We start from the raw sequence: 15888 nt of genomic DNA, 5'->3' as shown, positions 1-15888 counted from the left end.
AAACGTATGCAAAGACTCCAGAGAGATGGAGTTTTACCGTCCTTTGATTTTGAATCATTTGACACATGCGAAGCTTGTCTGATGGGGAAAATGACCAAGACGCCGTTCACGGGTCATCCTGAACGGGCGGGTGAATTATTGGAAATAATACATAGTGATGTATGTGGTCCAATGAGCACAGCCGCACGGGGTGGGTATTTCTACTTCGTGACTTTTACTGATGATTTAAGTCGGTATGGCTATATCTACTTAATGAAGCATAAGTCGGAAACCTTTGAAAAGTTCAAAGAATTTCAGAATGAGGTAGAAAATCATCGTAACAAAAAGATTAAGTTTCTGCGGTCTGATCGCGGAGGCGAATATCTTAGTCATGAGTTTGGCCAACATCTGAGTGACCGTGGAATCGTTTCACAGCTTACGCCTCCCGGAACTCCACAGAGAAACGGAGTATCGGAAAGACGTAACCGAACCCTGTTGGACATGGTAAGGTCGATGATGTCTCTTACAGATCTGCCTATATCTTTTTGGGGTCATGCACTAGAAACTGCCGCTCACACACTAAACAGAGCACCGTCTAAGTCTATTAAGACGACACCACATCAGATGTGGAATGGGAAGAAACCCAGTTTGTCGCATCTTAAAATTTGGGGATGTGAGGTACATGTAAAACGTTTACAACCTACCAAACTCGATCCCAGATCAGACAAGTGTAACTTTGTAGGTTATCCAAAAGAAACAATTGGGTATTCCTTCTACCTACCCTCCGAGCACAAAGTGTTTGTAGCTAAAAGCGGAGTCTTTCTTGAGAAAGAATTTCTCACCAAAGAATTAAGTGGGAGGACAGTACAACTTGATGAGATTAGTGAATCTTCGGTAACTGTTGATATGGCTAAGGAACCGGAAGAAATTCCGCTCATTATCCCTGCAACTGAGCCGGAAGTTGTCGCATATGATGCGGAGACTTCAGACAATGTTGTAACTGAACCGCGCAGATCAGGTAGGGCTATCCAGCCACCTGAATGGTTTCATAATGAAATCTTCATTCTTGAAGACGATGAACCTGCGCACTACAAGGAAGCGATGGCGGGGCCCAGCTCAAAGGAATGGCACAAGGCCATGAAATCCGAAATGGAATCCATGTACGAAAACCAAGTTTGGAACTTGGAAGAACTTCCTGAAGGCGTAAAGCCGATTGGTTGTAAATGGATTTTCAAAAGGAAGACAGACGCGGATGGTAACATTACTATCCACAAAGCTAGACTTGTCGCGAAAGGGTTCACACAAGTTCCAGGAGTGGACTACGACGAGACTTTCTCGCCGGTAGCTATGCTTAGGTCTGTTCGGATATTACTAGCAATTGCTGCTTATTTCGATTATGAAATATGGCAGATGGATGTCAAAACGGCTTTCCTAAATGGAAACCTCAAAGAGGATGTATACATGATACAGCCAGAAGGTTTTGTCGTTCATAAGGATGCTGGAAAGGTATGCAAACTTCAGAAAGCCATTTATGGTCTGAAGCAAGCGTCAAGGAGCTGGAACATTCGTTTTGATGAAGTGGTCAAAGAATTTGGCTTCATCAGGAATGACGAAGAATCTTGTGTTTACAAGAAATTTAGTGGGAGCGCAAAAGCATTTCTAATCTTGTATGTGGATGACATATTATTGATTGGAAATGACGTGAATTTTCTTAGCGAAATAAAAGACTCATTGAAGAAAAGTTTTTCAATGAAAGACTTAGGCGAAGCGGCATATGTATTGGGCATCAGAATCTATAGAGATAGATCAAAACGCCTGATAGCGCTTAGCCAAAGCACGTACATTGACAAGGTGTTGAAAAGGTTCAACATGGAGAACTCCAAGAAAGGCCTACTCCCCATGTCACCTGGCACAGTGCTTTGCAAAAATCAGAGTCCTCGGACTCTGGATGAGCGAGTACAAATGAATGATGTTCCATATGCCTCGGCAGTTGGTTCTATTATGTATGCCATGCTATGTACAAGACCAGATGTTTCCTATGCGCTAAGTGTTAGCAGCCGGTACCAAAGTGATCCAGGGTTGGAACACTGGGCCGCAGTCAAGGGTATTCTTAAGTACCTCAGAAGGACCAAGGATTTACTCCTTGTGTACGGAGGTGATGAAGAGCTCATTGTAAGTGGTTACACTGATGCAGGCTTCATGACTGACCCAGATGACTTCAAATCTCAATCAGGCTATGTTTTCATATTGAACGGCGGCGCAGTTGATTGGAAAAGTTCCAAACAAAAGACTGTGGCAGATTCTACGACGGAGGCGGAGTATGTTGCCGCTTCAGAAGCCTCCAAGGAGGCGGTATGGATCAAGCAATTTCTTGAAGACCTTGGTGTGGTTCCAAGTGCTCTGGACCCGGTGGAAATCTATTGTGATAATAGTGGCGCCGTGGCTCAGGCAAGGGAGCCAAGTTCGCACCATAAGACAAGACATATTCAACGCAAATATAAACTCATTCGACATCATGTCGAAGAGGGTTTAGTGAAAGTACGCAAAGTTCACACGGATCTGAACGTGTCAGACCCGATGACAAAGCCTCTACCCCGAGCAAAGCATGAGCAGCACCGGATAGCCATTGGTGTTAGGGAAGCCATGTAACTGGATTATGACTCTAGTGCAAGTGGGAGTCTGTAGGAGATATGCCCTAGAGGCAGTAATAACAGTTATTTTGTATCTCCAAAGTTTGTAATGAATGTTTAGCTTCCATGCTATAACTGCAATGATTCCCGAGTCTGCAATATCCACGAGGCTCGGAGGGAAACTCATGTGCACGTGTGGTATACTAAACGGTAAAATGTATTCCTAGTCTTGCCTCTAAGACTGGCTCATGTATTGCATGATGATCCTGTTTTCCTGATCATGGGCATGTCTATGCTGGCAATTCTGAGGGCGCGATGTTGGTAGAACACTTGTGTTGAATCGACCCAAATTGATGTTAAGCTATGAGATACCTTCATCACAAGTTTATGGTTAATATCATTGAGATAGTTAATGTTTGCATAATTCCTTAGACCATGAGAGTATCAAGTTCCTTCGTGCTTGCTTCGTGAACTTTGGGGTTTGTTAAACGTCATCCGTAACTGGGTGGCTATTACGGCAGCTTTCGGGTTCACGGAAAAGTATAGGAAGTAACAAGATAGCTCAAGATTGGGATTTGCTCCTCCGACGATGGAGAGATATACTCGGGCCCTCTCGGTGTAACGGTATCCATCATCGTCTGGCCAGACACATTGTGATTTGATCGCTGGGATGCCGGAACACGGAAACGAGAAAAGAGAACAAAACCGGTAACGAGGTAACTTGCATGGTGGAAAAATTGTTCGTCCATGGGCATGCAATAAATCTCACCTCGGGTGTTTGTGACATATCGTGAAGCAACAGGAATAGCTCACTGCAACTGGAGGTTCACTCGAATATTCATTCGTGTGGGTATAGGGGTCAATATGGGTGTCCACGGCTCCGATGTTGATCATTGATCGGAAGGGGTTCCAGGTCATGTCTATACTTCACCGAACCTATAGGGTCACACGCTTAAGGGTCATCTATCTGCTGAATACTAGACAGGGAGTCTGAGAGAAAATCACCGGAAAAGTTTCGGACACCGAAAAGTTTCGGACAGCGGAATCGTACCGCAGAGAGAGGTCATCGGATAAGTTTCGATGATACCGAAAAGTTGTTTCGGGATACACCATTAAGTCAAATTGGTTTCGGCACATGCCTGATAATTCTTGGAGGATGCCAGAATCATTCTGGAAGCTTTTTGGAATTTTCTGAGATAAAAACCGGAAATGTTCCGGAGCTGCCGGAGCCACTTCAGATGCGTTTCGCAGATGAAAATCACTAAAACCGGAATTGTTTCGGAACGCGTTGAAAATCATTTTAGTGGGTACTGGAAATGTTCTTAGCCCACATAAATATTTTCAGTTCGATCAGACGCTGAAAAATGTCGTCGTGAATAGTGAAAATCAGCTTTATGGTTACTTTATGGAAAGCCACCTTTTGGGGCTTTGCTCCAAAAGATCTTGGGGATGACATGGATGGATAGGACCCATTTTTGGGCCCCTCATGGGCGTGTGGCCGGCCACATGGGGTATCCCCCCTTGGGGACCCTTTTGTTCATTGGTTTCACTTCTAGGTCCTTGTGGAAGGACTTCATTCATGTGCATTTTGGGTTTTTGTGTGAAACTACCCTACCCCTTGGGATTTCCTATAAATAGAGGTGGAGGGGCAGCCCTCCACACTCATCCCTTGCTCTCATACACATGCCATGCATTATCTGGCTTCTTCTCTCCCTCCCACGAAAAGAGTTTCGTAGAGCCGTAAGGCTGTCTGGGTTCCGGCAGGAACTAGTTCTGGACGGCGAAGCCCTGCCGGATAGCTGACACCGTATGTGTGCAACCCCGTAGAGAGATTGTAGTTTCGATCTTTTTCCCGAGGGGCTGTTCGAGTGTCCTCCCGAAGGGCTGTCCGAGTCTCCGTCCGAGTTTCGAGGGTCCTCCCGAAGGGCTGTCCGCGACATTGTCCGGGGGACTGTCCGACCGCCTCCCGAAGGGCTGTCCGGAGAGGGAGTACATCCTCGCGGTTGGGAGGTTGTAAATCCTAGCTGCGGGGATCTGCACCGACGATCTACACCGACTCTTCTTCTGCTGCGCTTCGAGTCGGTACGGATCAGATCAAACCTTGTATGCAGTCTCCATAGTGGTCCTGGGCGTGCTCGCTATACCGAAAATTTTCGTTTTCTGTCGCGTTACCCTACACAAAGATGGGCCGAAAGCAAGGGCAGACTTGAAATCAATGGGCATCAGGGAGGAGCTTCACGCTAATGATGATGATGATGATGAGGCAAAGCAGGACACGGAAAGTCGTCGCAAAGGCAAAAAGGCCAAGAAGACCGGAAATGACTTCCCTCCCGCGTGCTTCACTCTAAGTCAGGAGGAGATCGATCAGTTTTTCACCTGCCTCGTAGGAGTAAAACTTCCTTACGGTTACGCGGGGAAGATAAGGAGATACCTAGACTCAGTGAAGCAGAAGTTCAGCGGGATGAAGTCTCACGACTGTCACGTGCTGATGACGCAGATACTTCCAGTTGGAATCCGTGGGATCATGCACGCGCACGTCCGTGAAACGCTATTTGGCCTATGCAACTATTTCGACGTCATCTCTCGGAAGTCGGTTGGCGTGAGGCAACTCAGAAGGCTACAGGAAGAGATCGTGGTGATACTATGCGAGCTTGAGATGTACTTCCCTCCCGCATTCTTCGACGTTATGGTGCATCTGCTGGTCCATATCGTGGAGGATATCATCCAACTCGGGCCGACGTTCCTGCATAGCATGATGCCGTTCGAAAGGATGAATGGTGTCATCAAAGGATACGTTCGCAACATGTCACGTCCAGAGGGAAGCATAGCCAGGGGCTTTCTGACCGAAGAGTGCATCTCCTACTGCACGATTTATCTAGGCATCGAGAATCCCGTTGGTCTGCCCGTCAACAGGCACCTCGGCAGGCTCGCTGGATGGGGTCACCGTGAGGGTCGCCGCGAAATGCATGTCGACTTCGATGGTCGACTCGCCGACTTTGAAAGAGCAAACCTAGTCGCGCTACAACACATAGACGTGGTCGATCCTTGGGTGGTAGAGCACAAAACGTTTATTGAGAAGACGTACAATGACCGAGGCCAACAGAGGACAGACGGAGATATAATCAAAGAGCACAACTCATGTTTCACGCGTTGGTTCAAGCAGAAGCTTCTGTCGTACCCTTTACATGAGGATTCTTCCGCGGAAGAACAACTCATATTCGCCTTGTCACAGGGCGCCGAGCACAACCTGATGACGTATGAGGCGTACGATATCAACGGCTACACATTCTACACCGAGGACAAGGACATGAAGAGCGATGGTTATCAGAACTCCGGGGTAACGATGGAATCCTACACCGGTAACGACAAGGATAGATACTACGGAAGGATCGACGAGATCTGGGAGCTGAGCTACGCTGGAGAGAAGGTCCCGATGTTCCATGTCAGATGGGCCAAGAGCGTCATAAAAGAAGACCGGCATTTCACCACCATGCTTATACCCGAAGCCAAATCCAAGACCGCAGGCGTGAACGTCACCGCGAAAAATGAGCCATGGGTACTGGCTTCCCAAGTGGACCAATGCTTCTTCATTACCGACCCATCAAAGCCCAGTCGTGTTGTCGTGAGGAGAGGCAAAAGGAAGATCATCGGAATGGATGGAGTCGCCAATGAGCAAGACTTCGACAAGTACGGCGACCCGAAGATGGAACATGACGACGACGATGAAGTATTAGCATACACCACAAGAAGAAGCAGGACCACCCTACCTAAAAGACGTCCGTTCAAGAGAAGAACTCCATTTACGAAAAATAAGGGCAAGAAGATTGTGAACAGATAGCTAGCTAAGATCGATTGTATTTAAATTGTAGCCTTCATTTCTCGATTGTATTTCATGGGCACTTTTTGAACTCATGAATGTTTTTAAATTTCATGGACACTCGATTGTATTTCTCGATTGTAGCCGACCCCCCGCACCCTCCCCCGCTCCACCGGCCGCCACCGCCGACCCCCGGCCGGCACCCTCCCCCACTCCACCGTCGCCGACGACCCACCGCACCCTCCCCCGCTCCATCGGCTGTCGCCGACGACCCCCCGCACCCTCCCCGACCCGCTCCACCGTCACAAATGAATGCAACTAAATTTGCAAAAAAAAAGCATAAAAAATTATTACTGTTATGATTTAAACAAGTTTGAACATATTTAAACACAAATAAATATCAAACAGCATTTTAAATGCATAAAAATAAAAATTGGGGAGCCTGGGAATCGAACCCAGGACCTCCTAGTGTGTGTGCTGCGTGCTGACCAGTCGGGCTAGTGGGCGTGTTCTGGTGGAGATAGGGTTAGGTGGGATATAGCCTGACCAGTCGGGCTAGTAAGTAAAACCAAATTCTAATGGCGCACCAGGGGGAGGTGCGCCATTAGAGTTGATGTACTTATGGCGCACCAGGGGGAGGTGCGCCATTAGAATAGACATACTTGTTCCCCTCACACTGTCACCTCCCTCGATCCCTCCCCTCGCTCGCCAGATCCCCCACTCCTCGACCCCAACCGTACGCCGCCGCCCCCTTGCTCCGCCCCCTCCGTCCGCCGCGCCTGCACGCCGTCCGCCGCTGTGCTCTTGCGCTGCCTCAACGCCGCCGCCCCGACCCCCGCGGGACTCCACCCCCGCCGCCCCCGCGCCCCCCGAACGGGATCGGCCGAGCGCGCGCCGCCCGCTCCTCTCCTCTCCTCCTCCCTCCGACGAGCAAGGGCCTCCTCCGGCCCCTGCAGCAGCCGGCGAGCGCGGCCCCGACGCGCCCATCCTGCCTGCCCCTGCCGTCCTCCGCCACCGGCCCCTTCTCTCCTTCGACCGCGGCCCCGACCCCGACCCCGACCCCTCCGGCGACCAGGTACCTCTCCTCCTTCCTCCTTCCTCTGTGCTACTGCTATGAACTAATGGAAGTGTCATGTGAACTCTAGAGCTCTGTCACCATCATTCAACACTCTGCTTGCTTGATGTAGTATTAGCCTAGAAAACAATTGTTGGTGTAGTATTAGCAAATCTGGGTCACTAGATCAAAAAAATAAACGGTCCAAAATAACTTGTTGTACCGTAAAAGGTCTCTTTTTTATGCCTAGAAAACAATTTTTCTTTCCTTTTCTTTTACAAGATGGAACATACTGCTAGGAGAATATACTTTACACTACTCTGTCATCATCACTGTTATAGGAAGTAACTCCAAATTTAGCAAAAAGTGTATATTGTTATTTTCTTGTCATATTCTTTAGTTTGTATGCAACTTTTTAGCAAAATTACTGCCAACTTATACTCTAGTTATTTTCTTGTCATATTCTTTAGTTGTATTGGCAGGGGTCACCGAAATTATTATTTTTCTGTCTTAAAATTAATTTTCATTTATATTATATCCTATAACACTATCAAGTAGCTGAGCACTTAGATCTTCATCTCATATGTTGGAAAATGAACTAGACATTCACAGAGGCCAGTTGGTCTAGAATTATCCAAATTATGTCAGTTTTTAGATGCCAAAGGAAAATTCAGTTATGGCATCTAGAATTATGTCTGTTTTGTTTTGTAACTAGAAGACCAAAGTGTTAGGAATTCTGTCCAAACTGTAGTTTTCAGTATTCTGTCCAAACTGAAAACTGTTAAAAAGACCATGTGTTTTTTGGTCAAAATTTGCATGTAAAACTGAAACAATCAGTCATAAAGAATATCCTCAAGACCATGTGTTTCTTGGATTTCTGTAATGATGATGGAACATTATAAAGCATTGTACTCCAGTGTGTATGAAGGATACAAAAAATTTAGCAACTTCTCTTATTTTATAAAGTTGTTCTTATATGGGTGAAACTTCACTTGTTTTTAGGCTAGTGCAGGGTGTTGCTTTATTGTGATGCCTCTGAATTACTTGTGACATGAGTATTTGGCCTGCCCATCATGTTTTGTCTCCGACCATTGTGTCGTGATGAATTTGCAGGTACCCCGAGAGGCCCTTGAGTTTGCTGGAATGTCGATTAACTTCCGTTCCGGCAAATTCGGGTAATCCATGTGTCCAATTTTCAGCAAAGGTCATGCTGAAATTTTCCCTATGAGATTTAGCATGACTTTGCTAAAAATAGGACATATGGGGTACTTGCGACTAATGCATGGGCCGGGGTATCTTAGTACTTAGTTAAGTAGGATCGACTGCCCCGCCATTCTTGCTGCATTAAACCATAGGTGGCAATAGAGCCAAGTGATTACGCCCAACTTACAATTCTCCTTAGCATCGATAAACCCTAGATGATAAACCCAACATAGGTGGCAATAGAGCCAAGTGATTAGTGCCAAGTGATTAGCCCCAACCTAGGGTGCCTCGGCATCGATAAACCCTAAATGATGAAAACTTAACTTAGCATTTAGGGTGCCTCGGCGTCGACAAACCCTAAATGATGAAACCTTGGCTTCTATAGGGTGCCTCGGTGTCGATGAGAACCTAAATGATGTACGCTTAGGCTTTTAGGGTGCCTCGGCATCGACAAACCCTAAATGATAAAAGTTTAGCTTTTAGGATGCCTCGGTGTCGACAAACCCTAAATGATGAGACCATGATCTTGTTCCTTGACAATAACCAACTTTTTGACCAAACTTTTTTCCTATTTAGAGCGAAACATGGCCCACAACGATGAGGCCGGCGGTTCGGGCGGCAAGCAATTCTGGGAGCTGTCCCAGGAGATGGAGGAAGAACCTCACCGCTATCGGGACGATGCCGCGGAAGACACCGATCCTGACTACACAACCCCTAGTGGGGTCGGGGATGATGACACCACTGATGGTGCCGCCGAGGATGCCACCACTGATGATGGCGGCGCACGCACAGATGGCAGCCAACCGAAGAGGCAACGGAAGGACCGGTGCCCGAACATGCTCGGCACCGTCAAGGAGGAATTTACTGAAGTGAACTCCGACGGGCATCCAATGGCGCCCAAACATGTAGTCAAGGGGTACTCGGTTCAGCTCGGGTGCATTCTCCAGAGCACCGTCTCGATCAACACCGAGAACCTAAGGCATAAGGACCGAGGGAATTTGCGCTGCCTCCTCTTCACGAAGCTGCACGAACGATACAAGTTCCCCAATGGGTTTGCAAACACACGCCTCTCAGGGAATAAAGTGAACAGTGCCGCCCTCACGAGGATGAGCACGGCCCTGTCTACATGGAGAAGCATGGTGAAGGCAATGATTGAAAAAGGTGATAGTTATGAGAAGATCAAGGCGAAATATCCTTTGATGAGCGAAGATGACTACAAGGAGTTCAAGATCAAGTGTGAGAGCAGCGCAACCTCCGAATCAAGTCAGTGGGGGAAAGAAATGCGGCAGTTGAACTTAGGGGTCCACCAACTCGGTCCCGGCGGTTATAGAGTGGTGGAGCCTATATGGGACACGGAGGACACGGAGCGTGCCGAGCAAGGCCTACCGCCCCGCTTCGAGAAATTCCCTGACAAGCAGACCAGGAACTTTGTCAGGGCCCGGTACAAGGAGGACCCGGTAACAAAGGAGCTTACCACGGATCCGAAGACCAAGGCGCTTGAGAAAGTTCTGGTAAGGAATACACCCCCGCGTAATTAGCTACATATATGGTTGCATTCTAGTTAATGAAGCCAAATTTCTAAATGGTTCACATTCCTTCCGCAGGAGGCTGAAAGCAGTAGCGCAGGGTCATCTCAGAGCTCCCCTTTTGACACCCCTTTAAATAGGGCGTTGAACGTAATGAAAAACAAGGATAAGCTCAGTAAGCCGTCGTCAGCTGGTCGTGTGGCCGGCAAAGGCTTGTCCACAAAATGGTCGTCATACTATACCGCTGGTGGGCGAAAGGAGAAAAAGACCATCTCGGAAAGCTAGTCGCGCGAGGTTCAAGAACTCAAGGCACAAGTGGCGCGGATTCCGGAGATTGTCCAAGAGCAAGTGCAACAACAACTGGGAACGACGCTCACCGCCATTGTGCCTACCTTGATTCAGGGGCTGACGACGTGGATTGCGGGCGGCCAACAGGGGCCTCCCCCGGTTCCCAGCTTCACAGCCAGCAACTCGCACAACGCGCAGGCGGCGCCATTGGTGTCTCCGGCGGAGGCGGTATTCGTGTCTCCGGCGCCGGCACGGGCATTGGAGCTTAATGCACTTGGGTGTACGCCGGCCGGCACCTCGCCACCAAGCGGCCCCTCCGTCAGTTGCACGCGCACGCCCGCCGTTGGCGGTGCCTCGACATTAGCCGAGCTCGACGGCATCACGGTAACTAAGCCTCTCGGCCGATGACTTCATCTCCTTGCCTTTGATTGGGCATCCCTGACGCCCTACATGTTTTCGCAGGGCGCCACCGATGTTCCTTGCACTCTCCTGCACTTCGTGGGCGGCGAGTTGGTCGATGTCGCCAAGGGTAGAATCGTTCAACCGGGCAACCGCGTGTTCCACGGTAATCCGATGCCACCCACCTTCTATAGGGTTGAACTGGTTCGGGTACTGCCAGGCTGCGACGAGTTGTTACCTCCGATTCGACCCGCTGGGGTACGATCGTCCTGCGATTTGATGACATCATTGCTATGCTTAACCTTCATCCGTTGCACTACACCTTCGTTCAGCTGTTTTCGCTGAGTATGGAGATGCGGATCATTAGAGACAAGACCCCGGACATTGTGATAGTCGACCCCTTCTACATGCGTGCCAAGATCTTGGGCAGCGCTGGGGACCGGCAAGTCGCGAGTTCACACCTCGAAGGCGTCATTCTGGCAAACCCAGATAAGGATAACTTCCTCGTGCCTTACTTTCCCGAGTAAGTCATCTCCTAACCGCCCCGTAACATATGATTTCTTAGATTTTGATCGTTCTTTTTTTTCTAACATTCCGTGTTCTGTGCAGTGACACACATTGCACACTCATCCTCTTAAGCCCGAAATATTCCATGGCCACGTATCTCGACCCGGACCGTGACTCCAAGATAGACTACACAAATATCAAGAAAGTTCTTGATGATGCTCTCCCCGGCTACGCCGCATCTGGAGGCACCTTTAAGAGGCCAGTTCGTAGGTACGGCAGGCACGTGTTCACCCACAATACGACGTTCCCCTACGTCAAGCAGCCGCCTGGCGGTCAGAAGGATGCCTACTACGCCCTCCATCACATGCGGGCGATCGTGCGGGACCATAATCAACTTCTCCTACCAAATAATCTCAAAGATTGGGCCGCAAGCTTGGGGGCAATCCAGGACGCGGACATCCGACAAGAATTCTTTCGCATCCAGTCGGAGTTTGCAGAAATCATCCATCAAGATGTCCTTCGTACCTCGGGGCAGTTCTACCTCAAATTTCAACCATCCAACAGCGAGATAGACACAACGCTACAAATGCAGGCTGACAACGCCCGCGACTTCATGACCATCACGACAGACGGCGGCTTCATCCACGCTCCGGTCCCATGAGTCGAGTCGAAAGTTGTGATGCTATGTGTAGTTCTGAAACATTCATTAGCTCAAGTTGTAATTAAACTGTAGTGAACTTGTATGTCTCTTTGGTTTGGACAGTCGTTCAACTTAGATGTAATCGATGCTATTTGTTAGTAGGACCATGAATCGTGCTATGGATGTCTTGCTTTTCTCTTCCGATCCTTTTGTTGCATACTTATATATTGCTTATGTATTGTCTGTTGTTTGCCTAGTGCATAGAGATGCCGTCGTATGTCGTGTACAAGGGTAAGGTTCCCGGAGTCTACGACGACTGGGAGGAGTGTCGGAGACAGGTTCACCATTTCAGCGGTAACAGTTACAAAGGGTACACCACTAGGGCGGAGGCGGAATCTAGATACGCGCGCTATCTAGCGGGAGAGAGGAGGGAGCGTTGGAGGAACCGGATGAAGACCAGTTTCATCGCGATGATGCTCATCGTGATGACCGCATCTCTCTTCTATGTGATGGTAGTTTAGATGATCGATATCGACTTGTAATGTGAAGACAAACTCGCTACTCGCGGTCTCGAGACTTGTAATGTTCTATCTTCGTTCGGTCTTTTGAATTCGGAGGCTAATATGATGAATTGTATTCGGAGACTAATCTTCTATTGTATTCGATGAATCTGCTGTTGCTGTGTCCTGCTGCTTATTTTCTGTCCAATAATATATTTTGTAATCTGTGCAAAAATCAGAAAAGAAAAAAATAATAATCCCTAATATACATACTAATGGCGCATCACGCCAACGTGCGCCATTAGTATGCCAAAGGATACTAATGGCGCATCCCAGAGAAGTGCGCCATTAGTATGCCAGAGGGTACTAATGGCGCATCACCCAGCAGTGCGCCATTAGTATGCCGAAGGATACTAATGGGGCATCACACTGCAGTGCGCCATTAGTATGGCAAAGCACATGGGTATATATGGCCCCCTGGGAGGCATACTAATGGCGCACCGTGGCCTATACTAATGGCGCACGGCCCGGTGCGCCATTAGAGTACCAGATACTAATGGCGCACCAGCGATGCGCCATTAGTAAAAATTACTAGTGGCGTGATGCTAGTGGCGCACCAGTAGTGCGCCATTAGTATGCAAAACTGGTGCGCCACTAGTAAGCCTTTTTCTAGTAGTGCCCCCTCCGGTAGGGTGCCGGAACATGGTCCCGATTGGTATTTGGTGGCTACAGAGACTTGCGGCGGCGGAACTCCCGATCCAGGTTTCTTTTCGGGGATTTCACTATTTATAGAAATTTTTGGCGTCGGTTTCACGTCAGGGGGATCCACGAGTCAACGACAAGACCGGAGCACCCTCCCGGGGGGTAGGGCGCGCCCTCCACCCTTGTGGTTGACTCGGGACTCTTCTGGCCCAACTCTTTTGCTTTGGGGGCTTCTTCTGGTCCATAAAAAATCACCGTAAATTTTCAGCTCGTTTGGACTCCGCTTGATATTCCTTTTCTGTAAAACTCAAAAACAAGGAAAAAACTGAAACTGGCACTGGGCTCTAGGTCAATAGGTTAGTCCAAAAAATAATATAAATGCATATAAAACATCTAAGGTGGATAATATAATAGCTAGCATGGAACAATCAAAAATTATAGATACATTGGAGACGTATCAAGCATCCCCAAGCTTAATTCCTGCTCGTCCTCGAGCAGGTAAATGATAAAAACAGAATTTTTTGATGTGGAATGCTAGCAAGTGCACAAGTTTGATCAATGATAATTTCAATCACTCTTTCTAGCATCATTATATATCATAACAGTAGCTCATATCATAACGCTTCTCATGATCAAGTAACAAGCTATTCACATGTTAAAGCATAGACCATAAACTTTCTTGAAAACTAACAAACTTTGTTCTTAGTCATCAAACTATTGCAATTCATCTTATTTTCAGGAAGGGTCTATGTAAGAGCTTTGATTTAGCAAATCCCACATACTCAACTATCATATTGTCTTCCATGATTGCTTCCAATCAAAGCATACATTTAGAACAAATAGCATCCATTGAACATAGAGAAAGATAGGGGCTTAATGTTTCGCCTCCCAACTTATTTATCATATAGATAATTGTCAACAATAATAATTCAGGATCGAATATATTTGAATGGCCATATATGCTTAGATCTTTCCCCATCACATGATGCTTGCCAACTAAAGAGTAGGTTGGAATGAGAAGGAATACTACTGACTCTTGCATAAAAGTAAAAGACAGGCCCTTCGCAGAGGGAAGCAGAGATTTGCAGAGGTGCCAGAGCTCGAAGCTTTTAAAACAGAGATGAAAATAATTTTGAGAGGTATGCTTTATTGTCAACATAACAACCAAGAGTTCCCAATATCTTCCATACTAGATACATAATAGGCGGTTCCCAAACAGAATGGTAAAGTCTTTACTCCCCCACCACCAACAAGCACATTCCACGGCTGGTCCGAAACAACCGGTACCGTCCAACTATCAACAATCCTGGGGGAGTTTTGTTTAATTATTTGTGATTTTGTTTTTTATCTTTTGATCATAGGACTGGGCATCCCAATTACCAGCCACTCTCTCATGAATGATACGTGAATAAACACTCATTGTGAGAATAACCCACCTAGCATGGAAGATACTGACAACCCCTAGTCGCTACATGAGCGATTCGGGCATACAAAACAGATTATTATTTGAAGGTTTAGAGTTTGGCACATGCAAATTTAGTTGGAACGACAGGTAAATACCGCATATAGGTAGGTATGGTGGACACTCATGGAAGAAACTTGGTTCAAGGATTTTGGATGCACAAGCAGTATTCCCGCTTAGTACAGAAATTTTGGCTAGCAAAGGATTCTAAATAGCAAGGACCACATGTTGGAGGATCCATAACAATATAACTTCTATACAAATATACCCAAGCATTGTTGGGGAACGTAGTAATTTTAAAAAAATTCCTAAGCACACGCAGGATCATGGTGATGCATAGCAACGAGAGGGGAGAGTGTCGTCTACGTACCCTCGTAGACCGTAAGCGGAAGCGTTAGAACAACGCGGTTGATGTAGTCGTACGTCTTCACGATCCGACCGATCCAAGTACCGAACGCACGGCACCTCCGAGTTCATCACACGTTCAGCTCGATGACGTCCCACGAACTCCGATCCAGCAGAGCTTCGAGGGAGAGTTTCGTCAGCACGACAGCGTGATGACGGTGATGATGATGCTACCGACGCAAGGCTTCGCCTAAGCACCGCTATGATATGACCAAGGTGGATTATGATGGAGGGGGGCACCGCACACGGCTAAAAGATCAACGATCAATTGTTATGTCTCCAAGGGGTGCCCCCCTCCTCGTATATAAAGGAGTGGAGGAGGGGGAGGGCCGGCCCTCTCTATGGCGCGCCCTAGGGGAGTCCTACTCCCACCGGGAGTAGGATTCCCCTTTTCCTAGTAGAACTAGGAGCCCTTCCAAGTAGTAGGAGTAGGAGAGAAGGAAAGGGAAAAGAGAAGAGAAGGAAGGAGGGGGACGCCGCCCCTCCCCCTAGTCCAATTCGAACTAAGCCTTGGGGGGCGCGCAGCCTCCCCTCTCTCTTTCCCCTAAAGCCCAATAAGGCCCATATACTCCCCGGCGAATTCCCGTAGCTCTCCGGTACTCCGAAAATTACCCGAATCACTCGTAACCTTTCCGAAGTCCGAATATAGTCGTCCAATATATCGATCTTTACGTCTCGACCATTTCAAGACTCCTCGTCATGTCCCCGATCTCATCCGGAACTCCGAACTACCTTCGGTACATCAAAACACATAAACTCATATTACCGGTCGTCAC

Source organism: Aegilops tauschii, chromosome 7, assembly GCF_002575655.3.
Source record: "Aegilops tauschii subsp. strangulata cultivar AL8/78 chromosome 7, Aet v6.0, whole genome shotgun sequence".
Classification (NCBI taxonomy): domain Eukaryota; kingdom Viridiplantae; phylum Streptophyta; class Magnoliopsida; order Poales; family Poaceae; genus Aegilops; species Aegilops tauschii.
Note: the sequence above shows the minus strand (reverse complement) of the source record.